Genomic DNA, 17,825 nt, shown 5'->3' on the forward strand with positions numbered 1-17,825 from the left:
ATATAACACTCAATGCTCGTCACAGCATGTGCCCTCCTTAACACCCATCATTCTATTACCCCCACACACACACCCCTTCCTTCTGAAACCCTCAGTTTATTTACTGGGGTCCATCATCTCTCATGCTTCGTCTCCCTCTCTGATTTCTCCCTCTTGAGATTTCCCTCCCTTCCCCTATGGTTCTCCGTGCTATTGTTTGTGTTCCACATATGAGTGAAACCATATGATAATTGTCTTTCTCTACTTACTTCACTTAGTATAATCCCCTCCAGTTCAACCATGTCAGTTTAAATGGTAAGTATTCATCATTTCTGATGGCTGAATAATATTCCATAGTATATATGTACTACGTCTTCTTTATCCATTCATCTATTGTCAGGCATCATGTCTCCTTCCACAGTTTGGCTAATGTGGACATGGCTTATATGAACATTGGGGTGCAAGCGCCCCTTCTTTTCACTACATCTGTATCTTTGGGATAAATACCTAGTACTGAAATTGCTGGGTCAAAGGGTAGCTCTATTCTTAACATCTTGAGGAAATTCCATCCTGTTTTCCAGAGTGGTTGTACCAGCTTACATTCCCACCAGCAGTGTAAGAGGGTCCCCTTTCTCCACATCCTTGCCAACATCTGTTGTTTCCCATTTTGTTAATTTTTGCCATTGTAACTGGTGTAAGGTAATACCTCATTGGGGTTTTGATTTGTTTTTCCCTGATGGCTAGTGATGTTAAGAATTTTTTCATGTTTTGCAGAGACAACATGAATAACATGAGGTAAGATATAAGATTATAAGTAAGGAATGATTTCATGTTATGTGTGCTCTTTCAGTAGAAAGGATTAACTATTCAAAACACCTTACAAAGCATGTAGTGGGGATGTGAAAATGTAATTCACCTAAAAACAAAATACTGCTACCAATATAAAACTCCTTAATAATCATGGTATGTTCAAACAATGGAAAACTATGGAACTGTTAAAAATATTAAGGTAAAAAATTCTCTATTGAAATAGAAACATAATCATGGTAAACCCTTACGTGGTGATGAAACAAAGTATGAAATAATATATGGTATCATTTCTATAGAGAACAAACTAAGGGTTGATGGAGGGGAAGTGGGCAGGGGATGGACTAAATGGGTGGTGGGTATTAAGGAAGGCACTTGTGATAAGCACTGGGTGTTATGTGTCAGTGATGAATCACTAAATTCTACTCCTGAAACCAATATTACACTACATTTTAGCTAACTAGAATTGAAATAAAAACTTGAAACATGGGACGCCTGAGTGGTTCACTCGGTTAAGTGTCTGCATTTGGCTCAGGTCATGATCCCAGGGTCCTGGGATTAGAGTCCTGAAGTGTGGTGGGGAAGTCCTTCCTCAGTGGGAAGTCTGCTTCTCTCTCTGTTTGCCACTCCCCCAGCTTGTGTTCACTCTCTCTCTCTCTCTGACAAATAAATAAATAAATAAATAAATAAATAAATAAATAAAATCTTTTTAAAAACTTGAAACAAAAAAATACATGGTATGATTCTTTTGGCTCAATTTTTAAGCAAAAAGTATTATGTATTTTTTTTTAAGTTTAAGGAGGAATATATCGATACCAAGGGTTTAAAAATAGTTACCTATATTGACAACATAAGGGGTATTGTTTTCCTTTCTGCTTGTTAATATTTTCTATTTTTTTCCTAAAATTAGGCACATATCATATCTGTAGTAAAATAAAATAATAAATGAAATAAAATGAAATAGATTTGGGGCACCTGGTGGTTCAGTGGGTTTAAGCCTCTGCCTTTGGCTCAGGTCATCATCCCAGGGTCCTGGGATTGAGCCACACTTCGGGCTCCCTGCTCAGCGGGGAGCCTGCGTCCCCCTCTCTCTGCCTGCCTCTCTGCCTACTTGTGATCTCTGTCTAATAAATAAGTAAAATCTAATAACAAATGGCTTAAATAAAATAGATTTATTCTAGTGGAAAGTAACTTAACCTATAACCATATAAGACTATAATTCTATCATCATACTTTTAACTACTGCTTTCTATTTTCCCAACATTTTTATATAATTATCTTGGGTGAGAAATATGACAAGCATTAAAGGAACTAAAGTGGGAATCATAAAGTATATGTAACTTGCTTAAGAGATTACAACTCCTTATTTGATGGTAAAGCTAGGGTTAAAATACACGTTTCTTAACAGAAGGCACGTATATTTTTGCTATGCCACATGGTTCCCTGTATGGTTCATCTTAAATTCCTGGATGAGGAAGTTTTAAAAATGTTAGGTAACTTGATTGTGGCTTTATCTAGAAGCAAATTAAGCTCCCCTGCCCAGAAAGGAGGAGACATTGCAGTGATGCTAGAGTACTAGAGAGGGTTTCACTGATTACAGTACATTATCACTGCCTCTTCCACACTTGGAAAAGTAGAAAATCTGGAGGCTACCCTAGAGATCACTGAGTCTGCCTACATGCTCGTATTCCCAAAGCAGGTTACTGTTCATGTCACTGATGACTGATGGAGGTCTAGATTTTCAGTATGTAATTTTCCCAGTCATCTCTCTTAGTCACCTAAACATGTATCTGACAACTTAACTAGTTACCAAGATTTAGTGTCTATATAATTTCAATACACACACACACACACACACACACACACACACACACACACACACACTTTCCATGCCTTATACAGTGAAATTAAGTGAAGTTCATTGCCTGAATCTGTCAGTGAACCAAAGTGTCCATCAAATCTCAGAATAAACATGACAAACTACAAAGCAGGGCACACTAAGCAGATACGATTTCAGGAATGTCTGGAAGGTCCACACCCTCCAAAACAACTCTGCTTTGCTAGCTGGTGGGGGTCCAAGTCCCATCTGTCAGAGTTTTACCCCTTCCATTTAAAGCTTTGATATCATGAAAATATCAATGTTCTGTCCTTTTCTTGGTTTTTTTTTTTTTTTGCCTTTCTATCTACCCTAATTCACCTTTTCCACAAGAGATATAATATTTGTTCAGCTATCATTTACACCTCCAAAAATAAAAGGTTATTAAGCTTGGAAGTGTTGTTAGAGGTCAAATTATCCAACATAGATGGGCAAATGAGACCTAAGAAAGTGGATTTCTCAAAGCTGCACAGCAAATTAGTACTAAGGGGGGGGGGCTTACCTCAAGGTGAATGGAGACATCAAGATTAGATCTTTCTAAAAAGCCTTAGAGAGAGGAGAAGGAGGAAGATGACAGTAGAGTAGGAGGACCCTAGTCTCATCTTGTCCCATGAACACAAATAAGAGTGTATTCATCCTAACTATCCCAGTGATGAGGGAGCAGGAGGCTGGCTGAGGACAAAGCAGGAGCTGGCGCCTTGCACCCCCTCTTCACCCTTTCCCCTCCATAAGTGTAGCATCCCTCAGGCAGCCCTGACTGCCATGAACAATAAGCAAATAGTTAACTTGCAGAGCTCACAATCCTGCTAGACAGGAGTCTCCCTTGGCTTACAAATGTCCTAAATCTCACTAACAAAGACGATTGATAGCAGGATTGTGACACCCCACCAAAAAGTCTCCCAAAGATCTTAATGTTAATGGCTGTTCTAAAGACAACATTGATCCAGCAGCAAGGGCAAGGCCTCCGGCAGGCCTGGAACATCCTGGCACCTTGTAGGCCCCCTTTAGCATATGAAAACTCCACTGAAACCTCCCTTCCCCTCACCTTCCCCCAACAGCAGGGTACATAACCTGCCATCCCTCACAACCCAGGGCAGCAGCTCTTCCTGCCCACGGGTCCTGTCCCCGTGCTTTAATAAACCACCATTTTGCACCAAAGATGTCTCAAGAATTCTTTCTTGGTCATCGGCTCCGGACCTCAGCCCACCAAACCTCACCTAGGTTCTAGAACTTCATCATATGGCACCCAACGTGGGGCTGTGAGTCTTTACATTTGGACTCTGAGCTTTGGTGCAAAATTGGTGAGTACTTTCTCTCCATTTACTCTGATTTCAGGGGCTTTTCAAGGAGTATGGGCTTATTGGAACACTTGCATGTCAATTGCTCAGGCTGTAATCCTCTAGCCCGTGGCTACTCCACGGGGAGGAGAGGGTCTGCCTTTTGGCTGTAAGTTAGTACCCTGGCCGGAATGGCAATAAGACCCAGAAACTTGATGGCCTCTCTTTATTCCTGTTCTTATAGAAAGTTGTCTCTCTTGGGCACGGGACAGCCACTTAAGTCACCAGGATGGCTGCCAATCTTAAGACTCCTGTGTGAGGTTTCCTCCTGACTGATCTAATGTGATCCCCTCCACATCCCTGGTCTAGCCACTTCTGGCCGCAAGACCTCCACTGGGAGCCGGCCGAAACCAGTACCCGATTGAATTAAAACACAACCGGGGACCGTTTCCTAGGGAAGTTGGCTGTAAGGACCACATGTGTTGGAATGTCGCATAGACCATGATGGATTTCAATCTTTATTGTTTCTCGCAGTGTCTTCTGCAAATCGCCTAAAGCTATGAAATTGAGTAATTTCCCTTGCCAAAACTTCTCTAGCGTTTTTGTGGGTTAATATGGCAAAACAGTATGCAGTCTTCAGGACATATGATAGCATGGCACAGCGTTTTGGTCCATTCACCAGGCACCCATCAGCAGCCTAGGATGCGATGGGGAAGTGGAGGGACGCCGGCACCCCTCCAGGGCCTTTTATGGCAGGAATGTCTTCCCAGGGAAGGCAGGATGGTGATCAATAGCGATATCTTGAGGGACGCCTCTGGTCGCTTTTGACACACAGGAACCTCTGACATATCCTGCGTGGGACGCTACCCAGGAGTCAGGGGGGGATTTGGTAATGGACCTTCATTACTTTTCTGGAAGCATGGCCTGAGTAGGCTTCTTCAGTTCCCAAGGACTCTACCTTTGGGTGCCTTTTAACCCACTGGAAATAATTTGGATTGCAAAACTTAGGAAAGGACTGAGCTCCTGTAACACTGCATGGCCTCAGTGGGATCTATCAGTTAGAACTCCTCTGCAGGAAGCAGGGCAAATGGACCTAGGATACCTTCACTGCTCATACCTAGGCCTTTATTGCTCTGCACCAGGACCCCAGACTAAGGGGCTTTTGCGAAATGTGTTTGCCCAAATTGAGTCAGGTAGTAAACTTTCTCCTGACATATTGGATGGTAATTACGTAAATAAGCCTTCTTCTAGTAAACCCAGGTTGCTGGGCCATCCCTAGCATAGGGGATTCTGGCTTTATTTCTCTCTGTTACTCCTAATAGATGTGGGGGCTTCTCCCTCACTCACTTCCTGTGGTAATGGCTATAACTGGAGCCAACTGGGGTTGGTCTAACTCGAGACAGAGACCATAAGGAATATTCCCAAGCAGCTGCAGAAACTCTTTGTTTCAGGGAAGTTTCCCTGTGTTCTCTGGCCTGACTTGGACTGTCTAACCCCTCCCCCCTTGCTGGTGGGAAAGCATAGCATCTGCTCCTCTGTTGGGGCTTATGAGCTCTGAAACCGGGAATCCCTTCTCTGCCTCCTGGCAGCACTTTGTTTCCTCTGTTTTCCCCTTCTGTTTCTGCACCGAGGTGCGTGCAGCCTGCATGACTAGCTTCTAGGTCATGCACCACGGCTCCCTCTCTCTTCACTGTCAAGGAGCAAGAAGAGTACCCCCTGGACCTAACACACCCACTCCAGATCTTCCCACGCATGTCTCAGGTAAACATTCAAATTGGAGTGGGCCCAGGTGGAACGTAAATCAGTATTGGAACTAAGTTAAGTTTTTTGGTTTAATTAAGATAGATGCGTCTTTGAAGTTAACAGCAGTAAATGTGAAGCTTTTATTCTATCAAAGTTTACTGAAGGTCAAATAAGCTTGTGTTACTTGTTAAAATTTGTTAGCAAAGAAATGACTAAACTGATGGTTAATTGTCTATCTCAAAGTTCTAATGGGTAATTGCTGAAGTAACTTTCAAAGTCTTTGGTAACCTGAAAGTTTTAAAGTTTTGCTTGGATGACAAATGGAATTAAATTGTGGACATCTAGGTCCTAACCAAACAGGATAAAATGCTAAGTTGTTAATTACTGGATGTAGGTTTGTGCTTTTGACTTCTTACTGCAAAGAAACTAAGAGTATTTAAAACTGTTAGTAAACGTGTTTGGCACTTTTCATAAATTTGCACTGTTTCATAAATTTGTCATCTAAAGAATTGTTGTAACAGTTCACAATTGGTTAATAACTAAAGGTGTTTCTAAGAATACAAAGTTCTGCTTAGTGTAACTAAGACTGATGGAAATAAAGGGAAACTGTATGTAGGAAAGTAGGATATATGTAAGAAAGATTTAAGGAATCGGAATACATTTTGTTGAAGGTAAAGGAAGGTAATTTTGTACTAAATGAGATGGTTGTTTAGAAAGAAATGACTTGGGACAAAACCTGAATGCAAAGGAAAGTTGTAGAAAGTTTGGGAAGGGAAATCTTCAGAAAAGGAATTTTAGCTATGGTCAAGAATGAACTAAGATTGAAATGAATAGGTTTTAAAGGTACATTGGTACAAGACTGAAATTCTCTGTTCAAAAGGACAATGTTTTCTTAGATCAATTGATCTGCGGTTAAGAAAATGTAAATGGTTTTCTTTTTGCCTGCCCAGAAAAACCAGTTTCTATGTTTTGTTTTATCAGGTATTTAACATCCCTAATTATATTTAGGCATGTGCTTCAACACTTTCTAAGATTTTAGCAAATGTTGACAAGATTTAAATTGTAAATCTCTTTAACTCAGGCTTTTCCTTGGTATGTGAAGTTGCTCATGAAGTACTACTGAACCAATGATAAACCTTGGATTACATTTGGGAAAATACTATAACTATTCTAGAGATTCTACGCACTTCCTAAAGTTTTAATGTTTTGAGAGATCATCGCTTGATACTGTAATTATGGAAATGTTATGTATCACAGAAATAACCTGATTTCCTTGCAGCTAAATTGTAAACTCCTGTGTCTCTTTAGCTCTAACCATATCCATTCTGAGTTTTTGTCATTTATAATTGTTTTAATTCTCTTGTAAAATTATCTTCAAGGAGATTCCTATAAAGGACTTTCAGGACAAATATAGATATTTGATATGCTTGAAAATCCTGAAACTGAAATGGGTAAGAATTTCCAAAACTGACTAAAGCTGCATTCACCAGAATTAGTAACATGGGACTAAATGAACTAAAAGATTATAGTGTTGTGTCTCTTAATGTTTTGTCTTACTTTAAACATTGCTGGTTCTCTCTAATGTTTGCTCTTACAGACTAGGGATACTCCCTCCTGGTTATCTGTAGCTTATAAAGATGTAAAAGTGCTCATTTGTAAAGGTGCTCAAGGCATTCACCTTTTCTCTCTATCTGAACCCTCTGAAACCAAAAGGTCTTAGTAAGTATTTTTCTTCCATGGCAATCAGTCATTTGCATAAGTTCAATAAGAATCTGTTCTCCTTGTAACAGGAAAGAATTGGAAACAAGGGTAATTTTACCAAGGCTTTGACTGGGATGTCATATTTGAAAAGACTCAGATATGACCAGACAGCTTTAAGGAACTAAGGTTGACTTTATGAAACCTGGAGCCATAAAGCCCCTTGGGACTGTTGGCCTGATACCTTGCTTACAGAGTTCCCAGCAGCCTCACCAGGTGAGTAAAGAATGTCACTCCTTGGTAGGTGCAGTCTCGGGAAGAGGAACTCGCCCAAATCAACAGGTATTGCAGGCATGCCTGATGGCAAGTACAGGGCTTGGCTTCTGGCTGGGAGAGGCTACTAAAAGTTCAACCTAGAGATTCCTTATAAGAAGTTCCAGCAAAGCAGATTCTAAAAGATCTATATGATCACACTCAACTGTTCTTGCTGAGCTTATGTAAATAATGGGCCAAGTTTGTTAAAACTGGACTTGTTTCACAAGTGAATTAGTCCTGATTTGGCTATCTCTGTAAATGAGGGTTATTTTAGAGAGAAAAATTATTTTAGTAACACACCTTTATGGATGTTAAATTCTAGATTTGATTGTCTTTAAATGTTTGTTTACCTATGCTAAACAATTTGAGGTAAACTTCAGAAAAGTTGCACAATAGCTTCTTTAGTCGATCTTATTATTTTGTGGATATATGAACAAGACCCCACAGCACATAATTAAACAACTGGAAAATGGGATTGATTCCCCTACAATTGTATAACTTAACTAACACCTTATGTCTGGCTGGGATAATGAAATTGCCTAAAAGCCACCATACCACACTCCATAGGATTAACTATGGACTTGTGGAGATAATGGATGACCCCACTTTCTTTATGAGTGGATTGGATGATGCATGGCAGACTCCCCTTATCTCTTGACAAGTTTTCTCACTTGCCAGTGATCCTCTGTAATCAGGTTATTGTTAAGGCTGGACCACTCAAAGGTCTTCTTATTGGTTTCATCCCTTAGTCCTATTTATCTTAGAAGTCACCTCTGTTGAGGTGCAATTGCAAACAGATGCTTTAGCTAAGCATAGAACAGCCCTCATAAAAGGAGCCTCAAAGCTCACTATGGAACAGTCCCTGACTGTAATAACTTCACATCAGGTCCAGATTTGTCTTAGAAGCCAAAGGCCACCAATGGATAATGGAGGCCAACTAATTAAATATTGGGCCATACTTTCAGATATGCCAGAAATAATACTTAAAACTTGTCAAACTTTAAGCCTGTATGCCTGAACCTGACCACTGTACTTCTTTCTCCAAATATCCTTTTCGGGCTTCTCATTCTTATCACCTTATTAACTTTAATATGTTGCTTTGTTCCATGTTTCTCTACTTGGTGCAGAGACTCCATTGCTGCAATGACTTCACCACGACAGATGATCCTTACCACGCGCAAAGACACTCCTTCACTGTCAGCGCTGGATTCGGCTGCCTCTGCCTTTCGGAACTCCCCTATACATTCCTCCACTGATCAATATTGACCCCAGTAGGTAGGGACAGCTCTACGCCCCTATTCAGCAGAAAGAAGTTACAGAAGATGAGACCTTCCACCTTCAACCACCTTAAAGATTTAAGGGTCAAAATTGTTCAGGGGGGAATGATGAGGGAGCAGGAGGCTGGCTGAGGACAAAGCAGGAGCTGGCGCCTTGCACCCCCTCTTCACCCTTTCCCCTCCATAAGTGTAGCATCCCCAGGCAGCCCTGACTGCCATGAACAATAAGCAAATAGTTAACTTGCAGAGCTCACAATCCTGCTAGACAGGAGTCTCCCTTGGCTTACAAATGTCCTAAATCTCACTAACAAAGACGATTGATAGCAGGATTGTGACACCCCACCAAAAAGTCTCCCAACTATCTTAATGTTAATGGCTGGTCTAAAGACAACACTGATCCAGCAGCAAGGGCAAGGCCTCCGGCAGGCCTGGAACATCCTGGCACCTTGTAGGCCCTCTTTAGCATATGAAAACTCCACTGAAACCTCCCTTCCCCTCACCTTCCCCCAACAGCAGGGTACATAACCTGCCATCCCTCACAACCCGGGGCAGCAGCTCTTCCTGCCCACGGGTCCTGTCCCCGTGCTTTAATAAACCACCATTTTGCACCAAAGATGTCTCAAGAATTCTTTCTTGGTCATCGGCTCCGGACCTCAGCCCACCAAACCTCACCTAGGTTCTAGAACTTCATCACCAGGGATTGGCCTGAATACTGACAGACCCCACAGCTAGATGGAGAGAAATGACAACATCAGGAAAGGCAGGGAGTGAAAATATTTAGCTTGGGGGAGAAACAGGTCAGAGATGCTATAGAAGGGAAGGAACTGCGATAGCAGAGAAGGGTGAAAGAAAGAGTAGCACACAAGGAGCCCACAAAACCATTGCCTTGGAAATTGAGAGGGACTGAATTTCCTGAGTTCTTGTAACCAGTGAAATTTGAATCCTGGAGGGTTTTGGTTTTGGTTTTGGTTTAAGTAAGCTCCCTGCCCAGCATGAAGCCCAACATGGGACTTGAATTCATAGCCATAAGTTCAAGACCCAAACCGAAATCAAGGACCATATGCTTAACCAGCTGAACCACCCAGACATCCCTTGAAGTCTGGAGTTTTAAAGATCCGTGGGTTTGGCTGGGATGGAGCCCTAAGGATACTGCACTGCTCCTGGAGAGAAAGCAGGGAAACAACCTGGGAGCAGTCAGTGTGGAAAATGATCTGTAGAACACCTGAAGCACACTCTGGGGAGATTATTCACCCTTCTCATGAGCACATCTCTGAGAAGCAGAGTTCACAGAGACATCTGTCTGGGAAGAAAGAAGCTGCATGATGCCACTTTCCTCCCTCACCCTTCACCATAAGCACAGAGTCACTTGTGTAAAGCAACAAAGTGCCAACATTGGCTGCCTCACTTGCTTACACCCATTCCCAGCTCTCTGTTGCAATTGCCCATAGTGAAGATTCCTTCAGTCCCAGCATGGCCAGCTCCCTCACCAGAAGACCAGCAGAAACCCCTGCCAACACCGCATTTTTTAACCAGAGAGTGCTGTAGGGCCTCAGTTCTGGTGGAGTGTGGTGTAAGGTCTCCTTTCACAGGGAAAGCAGACCACACCTAGTTAAAACTCACTGCATTCAGGGCAGGGACAAAACACTTCCAACAGCAGGCAAGGAGATCCTCTGCAGATGACTGGCTTGAAGGATGGAGCAGTCAGGACACAATAGCAGAGCACATGAAACATACACTGAAGAAACTCCCTGAAGTGCCAGGACCTGGGCACCACATGACATCTTCATAAAGCCATTACTTTCAGGAAGGGGAGGTATAACTGGCTTTTCTAACACAGAAACAATGACAGAGACTTAGGTAAAATGCCAAGGTAGAAGACTTTATCCCAAATGAAAGAACAAGGTAAGTCCACTGCCAGAGAGCAAAGCAAAACAGAAGAATTGCCTGAAGGAGAATTGAAAGCAATGATCATAAGAATACTCAATGGGCTTGAGAAAAGAATAGAAGACATCAGAGAGACCCTTAACACAGAGATAAAGGAGATTTTAAAAGTATCAGTCAAAGATGGTGAATTCAATAAATAAGACTGAAAACACTGCTTGAGGGAGGAATGCAAAATGGTGGAGGAGTAGTGGACCCCATTTTGACTGGTCCCCTGAATTAAGCTGCATATATTCAAACCACTTCAAACATCCAGAAAATCAGCCTGAGCTATAAGAATGTATATCCAGGGGTGCCTGGGTGGCTCAGTGGGTTAAGCCGCTGCCTTTGGCTCAGGTCATGATCTCAGGGTCCTGGGATCGAGCCCCACATCGGGCTCTCTGCTCAGCAGGGGGCCTGCTTCCCTCTCTCTCTCTGCCTGCCTCTCCATCTACTTGTGATTTCTCTCTGTCAAATAAATACATAAAAAATCTTAAAAAAAAAAAAAAAGAATGTATATCCAGATTTCTACAAGCAGAAAAGCACTTCCTGTCAAGAGGTAGGAAGGGCAGAGTTATTAATCAATAGGGAGATATTGGAACATAAACAGAAGGGAGAGGGAGCTTCCATAAACTGGCTCCTGGAAAGTGATATAAAACTGAAGTGCAAAATCAGAACCCTTACAATCTGTTCTAGTTAAAGACATCCTTCTCTGAAAGAGACTCCAGAAATGAAAAGGCAGAATTCTAGGTAAGGCATTGTGGTCTCAGCATATGAGGAGCCACAGAGTGAAAGGGGGAGCCTGAACTGGTATAGTGCTCAAGCAGCAGAGCCAGAAAGCAGATCAGAGAGCCCAGGAAAGGACTCTCAGCTCAGATGGCCATAAACCATGAGCTGGGCTGCTCAATAACAAACCTCTCTTTTCCTGAGCAGCCTGAAAAAGTCTGGAAACTGTGACCAATTGAGTAAAAACTCACAGGAGAGTAGAGGTCCAGAAAAGACATTGTAGTGGCACCCAGACACAGTCCAGGAGCTTTGGGTGCCTGTGTAAGCCTTTAGCCACTTGTGGTTTTAGAATCAGAAAAGGCAGTGGCATTCCTGGGCCACTGGGACTACCTCTGAAAGAGTTGCTGTGGGTGTGCACCATGGGAGGCTGCAGTTTTTGGCAGTGAATTCGAAAGTAGAGACTCTTTGTTCTGGTAGGTTTATTAGAGAGGGCAGACTGCAGATTTTCTGCTCTGGGCCAGAGGTTTTGCTGTGGCCATTTTTGCCCTGATCCTCTGAAGAGGTGTGGAAAGCCTCCAGGGAACAAAATCCACAAAAAGGACTGGTTTCCACTTAGCCCGTCCCCCTGACAGAGGATGGGGCAAATTCACCCAGGCAGGGTTACCTAAGAAAAAGTGAGGCATATTGGACCAGATGGATCACAGATATATACAGAACATTCCATTCTAAAACAACAGAATACTCATTCTTCTCGAGTGCACATGGGATTTTCTCCAGAATGCTGGACCACTGGTCAGAATACTCCAGACCACATACTGAGTCACAAAACAAGTCTCAACTGATACCAAAAGACTGAGATTATTCCCTACATATTTTCAGACCACAATGCTTTGAAACTAGAACTCAATCACAAGAAGAAATTTGGAAGGAACCCAAACACATGGAGGTTAAAGAACATCCTACTGAAGAATGGATGGGCCAAATAAAAAACTCAAGAATTTACAAAATACATGGAAGCAAATGAAAATGAAAACATCACAGTTCAGAACTTTGGATGCAGCAAAGGTGGTCCCAAGAGGGGAATATATAAGAAAAGACAAATACACAACCCAACTTTACACCTAAAGGACCTGGAAAATGACAGCAAATAAAGCCTAAATAAAGGAAGAGAAGAGAAATACTTAAGATTAGAGCAGAAATCCATGATATAGAAATTTTAGAAATTTTTAAAAACTGTAGAACAGGGACACCTGTGTGGTTCAGTTGGTTTAATGTCTACCGATGGCTCATGATCCTGGGGTTCTGGGATCAAGCCCCATGAGGGCCTCCCTGCTCAGTGAGGAGTCTGTTTCTTCCTCTTCCTCTGCCACTCTCCCTTCTCATTCTCTCTCTCTCTCTCTCAAATAAATATATCATCTTTAAAAAAAAAACTAGAACAGAGCAATGAAACTAGGAACTGATTCTCTGAAAAAGTTAATAAGATTGATAAACCCCTAGCCAGATATATCAAAAAGAAAAGATAAAAGATACCAATAAATAAAACCATGAAAGAAAGAGGAGAGATCACAACCAACACTAAAGAAATGCAAACAATTATAAGAGAATATTATGAACAACTATGTGCCAACAAATTAGGCAATCTGGAAGAAATGGATGCATTCCTAGAAACAGATAAATTACCAGAAGTAAAACAAAAAAAAAAAAAATAGAAAACTTGAACAGATCCATAACCAGCAAAGGAATTGAATCAGTAATCAAAAGTCTCCCATCAAACAAGAGTGTAGGTCTGGACGGCCTCCCCACAGAATTCTACCAAACATGTAAAGAAGAATTAATATCTATTCTTCTGAAACTATTCCAAAAAATAGAAATGAAGGCAAACTTCCAAACTCATTCTATGAGAACAGCATTACCCTGATCCCAAAACCAGATGAAGACCCCACAAAAATAAAGAACTACATGATTGTCGCCCTCGACCCGCAAGGACGACAAGAAGCCTGGTTCAGTGTTAATGCTTCATTCCCTTTATTTAATGCTTCATTCCCCTTATTTCGTCAACTTCCTTAGCTTATATGCGGCAGGGTGACCAATAAGGGGCCAAGCAATGGGGAGAGCCAATGAGAGTCTTGTTACTATGCTGATTAAATTTGAAACAGCCAATGACTATGTCCTCCTTTAGGCGGGCTTCACCAGAAAGTTCATTGTTTACTTGCAGCGTATTTTGCTGGCAGTGAGCCAAGCGCCATCTTGTAATGGCGAGGACTTTCCCGGCCGGAGGCGGTCCCCAACATCTTCTCCTTTTTTGTTTTATTGCAGAGATCGTGCCTGTCTTAGGTCGTCAGTAGCAGAAAACATCCTTACCCGTCATCCGACACAAGATATCGGTGATCTCTGTCCTGTCTTAGGTTGGTATGTTTCTCTACTGATCTTACCCATCTTTGACTACCAATCTAGCATGCTTAGCCATATCTGGGGAGATGTCCCAGCCTCTATTGACATAAGGGCTTGTACTATAGCTCGGCTCTGCTCTCGCTGCTGTGTTCGCACTTCTTTGTCCTGTGAGAAAACACAAACGGAATCTCTGCTCCAAATTAATACAGGATCCTGGCCTTTCCATTGTCCCATAAGGATATCCTTCCAAAAAACTAAGGGCTTGGGGGAAGAATCCATACAGGCTGAATGTCTTTCAGCTGCTGCTTGACCGTTTTTATCCTAGCAGTTTTTGTTTTTAACGGCGTACCATTGGCCTTTAGAAAGTCCTTTAGGGAACCCTCTAACCTTGACTTTGACAGTCCAGATCCCATAATTAGAATCCCAAGCTAATGGCTGTTCCGCGTATACTCGCCACTAAATCCTGGCTCTAAGGCCGCCCCGCTTCTTATTGCGGTCTTGTACAAGATTCCCACCACTTTTGTCGTGGTTTTACCCTGCTTACCTGCGGACTTCTCCCTTGCAAGGTCTTTCTATTTTTCTTAATATTTCCCGGGTGCCGGCACCATTTGTCGCCCTCGACCCGCAAGGACGACAAGACCCCCCAGTTCGGATGAATCTTCTCTCTCTTTATTTCTGCAAGTCTACACACTTATATATGCTTACATGACCAATCAGCGAGCAGGGTACAGGAGGGAGCGAATCAGGCTGTGCACCTAAACGAACAACTTCGCTAGCAACCAATGCTGTTTACTTCCTCTTTGGGCATTCTGCTTAGTCTCAGGAGGCAATCCTAACCTGGCAACTAGCCAGGCCCCATCTTTTAATGGCGGAGGCTGCCCTGGCCAGGGGCCTGGATCCAACACATGATCATTATCCCTGATGAATATGGATGCAAAAATTCTTAACATGATGTTAGCCAATAGGATCCAACAGAACATTAAAAGGATTATTCACCACAACCAAGTGAGATTTATTACTGGACTGCAACATTAACAAATCAATCAATGTAATACACCACATTAATAAAAGTATAAGAACCTTCCTCCACTATGTAGGGATAGAAGGAACATACCTCAATATCATAAAAACCATATCAAAAATACCATAGTGAATATCATACTTAACAGGGAAAAACAGAGAGCTCCACCCACCCAAGGTCAGGAACATGACAGGAATGTCCACTCTCACCACTGTGGCTCAACAGAGTACTGGAAATCCTAGCTTCAGCAATCAGACAACAAAAAGAAATAAAAAGTATCCAAATTGACGAAGACAAAGTCAAGATTTCACTCTTCCCAGATTCTGGGAGAATACACTAAAGAAAACCTGAATGATTTCACCAAAAATCATTAGAACTGATACAGGAATTCAACAAAGTCACAGGATATAAAATCAATGCACAGAAGTCAGTTGAATTTCTATACACTAACACTAGTCAGAAGAAAAGTAAGTCAAAGAATTGATCCCATTTACAATAGCACAAAAATATAAGATAACTAGAAATAAACCTAACCAAAGAGGCAAATAATCTATACTCTGAAACTACAGAACACTTATGAAAGAAATTGAGGAAAATGCAAAGAGTTGGAAAAACATTCCATATTCATGGATTTGAAGAATATTGTTAAAATGACTATATCACCCAAAGCAATCTAAACATTTAATGCAATTCCTATTAACTAAGAACAACAATTTTCACATAGTTAGAATAAAATAATCCTATACCTTGTATGGAACCAGAAAAGACCCAAATAGCCAAGGCAATCCTGAAAGAGAAAGGCAATGCTGGAGGCAACACAATTCTGGACTTCAAGCTATATTACAAAGCTGTAATTATCATGAATGTATGGTACTGAAGGAGAAGAAGAAGACATATGGATCAAAGGAACAAAAGAGAGAACCCAGAAATGGACCCTCAACTCTATGGTTACCAAATCTTCAACAAAGCAGGAAAGAACATCCAGTGGAAAAAAAAAGACACTCTCTTCAACAAACGGTGTTGGGAAAACTGGACAGCAACATAAAGAAGAATGAAACTGGACCACTTTCTTACACCATACACAAAAATAGACTCAAAATGGATGAAAGACCTAAATGTGAGATGGGAAACCATCAAAATCTTAGAAGAGAACACAGGCAATAACCTTTTTGATCTTAGTCACAACAAATTCTTACTAGACATGTGTCCAAAGGCAAGGGAAACAAAAGCAAAAGTGAACTATTGGGATTTCATCAAGATAAAAAGCTTTTGCACAGTAAAGGAAACAGTCAACAAAACTAAAAAGCAACCTACAGAATGGGGAAAGATATTTACAAATGTCTTATCAGATAAAGGGCTAGTATCCAAAGTATATAAAGAACTTATCAAACTCAATGCCCAAAAACCAAAAAAATCCATAAATGGGCTGAAGACATGAACAGACATTTCTCCAAAGAAGACATACAAAGATATCAAGTCTCCACATCACTCACTATGAGAGAAATACAAATCAAACCACAATGAGATACCACCTCATGTTGGTCAAAATGGGTAAAATTAACCACTCGGGAAATAACAGATGTTGGTGAAGAGGCAGAGAAAGGGGAATCCTCTTACACTGTTAGGAATGCAGCCTGGTGTAACCACTGTGGAGAACAGGTTGGATGTTCCTCAAATATTTAAAAACAGAGCTACTCTACAACCCAGAAATTGCACTACTGGATATTTATCCAAAGCATACAAACACAGTGATCCAAAGTGGCACATGCACCACAATATTTATAACAGCAATGTCCACAGTAACCAAAAGATGGAAAGAGCCAAGATATCCATTGAGTGACGAATGGTTAAAAAGAGGTGTTCATTTATATATATGTATATACATATATACACACATACACATGTATATGTGTGTACATATATACACACATATATGTGTGTATTTATGTATACATATGTGTATATACGTATGCATATATACATATATGTACACATATATACGTATATGTATATATGTGTATGTGTGTATATATGTATATATAAATGAACACCTCTTTTTAACCATTCATCACTCAATATGTATGCATATATACATATATGTACACATATATACATATACATGTATACACATATGCATATGTATGTATGCATATATACATATATGTACACATATATACACACATATACATACATACATACACATTTATTATATATATAATGGTAACATATTACCATTGTAATGGTAATATATATAATGGTAACATGTATTACCATTACATATATATATCTGTAAAATGAGACATTATATACGTGTGTGTATATACACACATTATACACATTATATATGTGTGTGTATACACACACACAATGGAATATTAATAATCAAAAAGAATGAAATCTTTCCATTTGCAATGATGGAGATGGAAATAACAGGTATTTTGCTAAGCAAAATAAGTCTGTCAGAGAAAAACAAATATCATATGATTTTACTCATATGTGGAATTTAAGAAACAAAACAGATGAACATAAGGGAAGGGAAGGAAAAATAAAATGATGAAAATTGAGAGGGAGGCAAACCACAAGAGATGCTGAACTCTAGGTTTGAAACTAAGGATTGTGAAGAGTAGATGGGTGGGGGATAGGGTAATTGAGTGATGGGCATAAAGGAGGGCACTTGATGTAATGGGCATTTGGTGTTATATGCAACTGATGAATCACTAAATTCTACCCTAGAATTCAAAATACAGTGTGTATTAACTATATTGAATTTAAGTAAATAATTATTTTTAAAATGC

The 17,825-nt window shown here is 40.8% G+C and overlaps 1 long non-coding RNA gene across 1 annotated transcript in view; it reads left to right on the forward strand.

Annotated features, from left to right (window-relative positions):
* The window catches only part of LOC309855593, an 816,759-nt gene extending 809,918 nt beyond the window's left edge, over positions 1-6,841 (forward strand). The window contains exon 2 of the long non-coding RNA XR_014306877.1: positions 6,715-6,841. This is a non-coding gene — a long non-coding RNA (uncharacterized lncRNA). The remainder of the gene's footprint in view (positions 1-6,714) is intronic.
* The last annotated feature ends 10,984 nt before the right edge of the window (positions 6,842-17,825 follow it).

The sequence above is a fragment of the Mustela nivalis genome, assembly GCF_964662115.1.
Source record: "Mustela nivalis genome assembly, chromosome: X".
In the NCBI taxonomy this organism is placed as follows: domain Eukaryota; kingdom Metazoa; phylum Chordata; class Mammalia; order Carnivora; family Mustelidae; genus Mustela; species Mustela nivalis.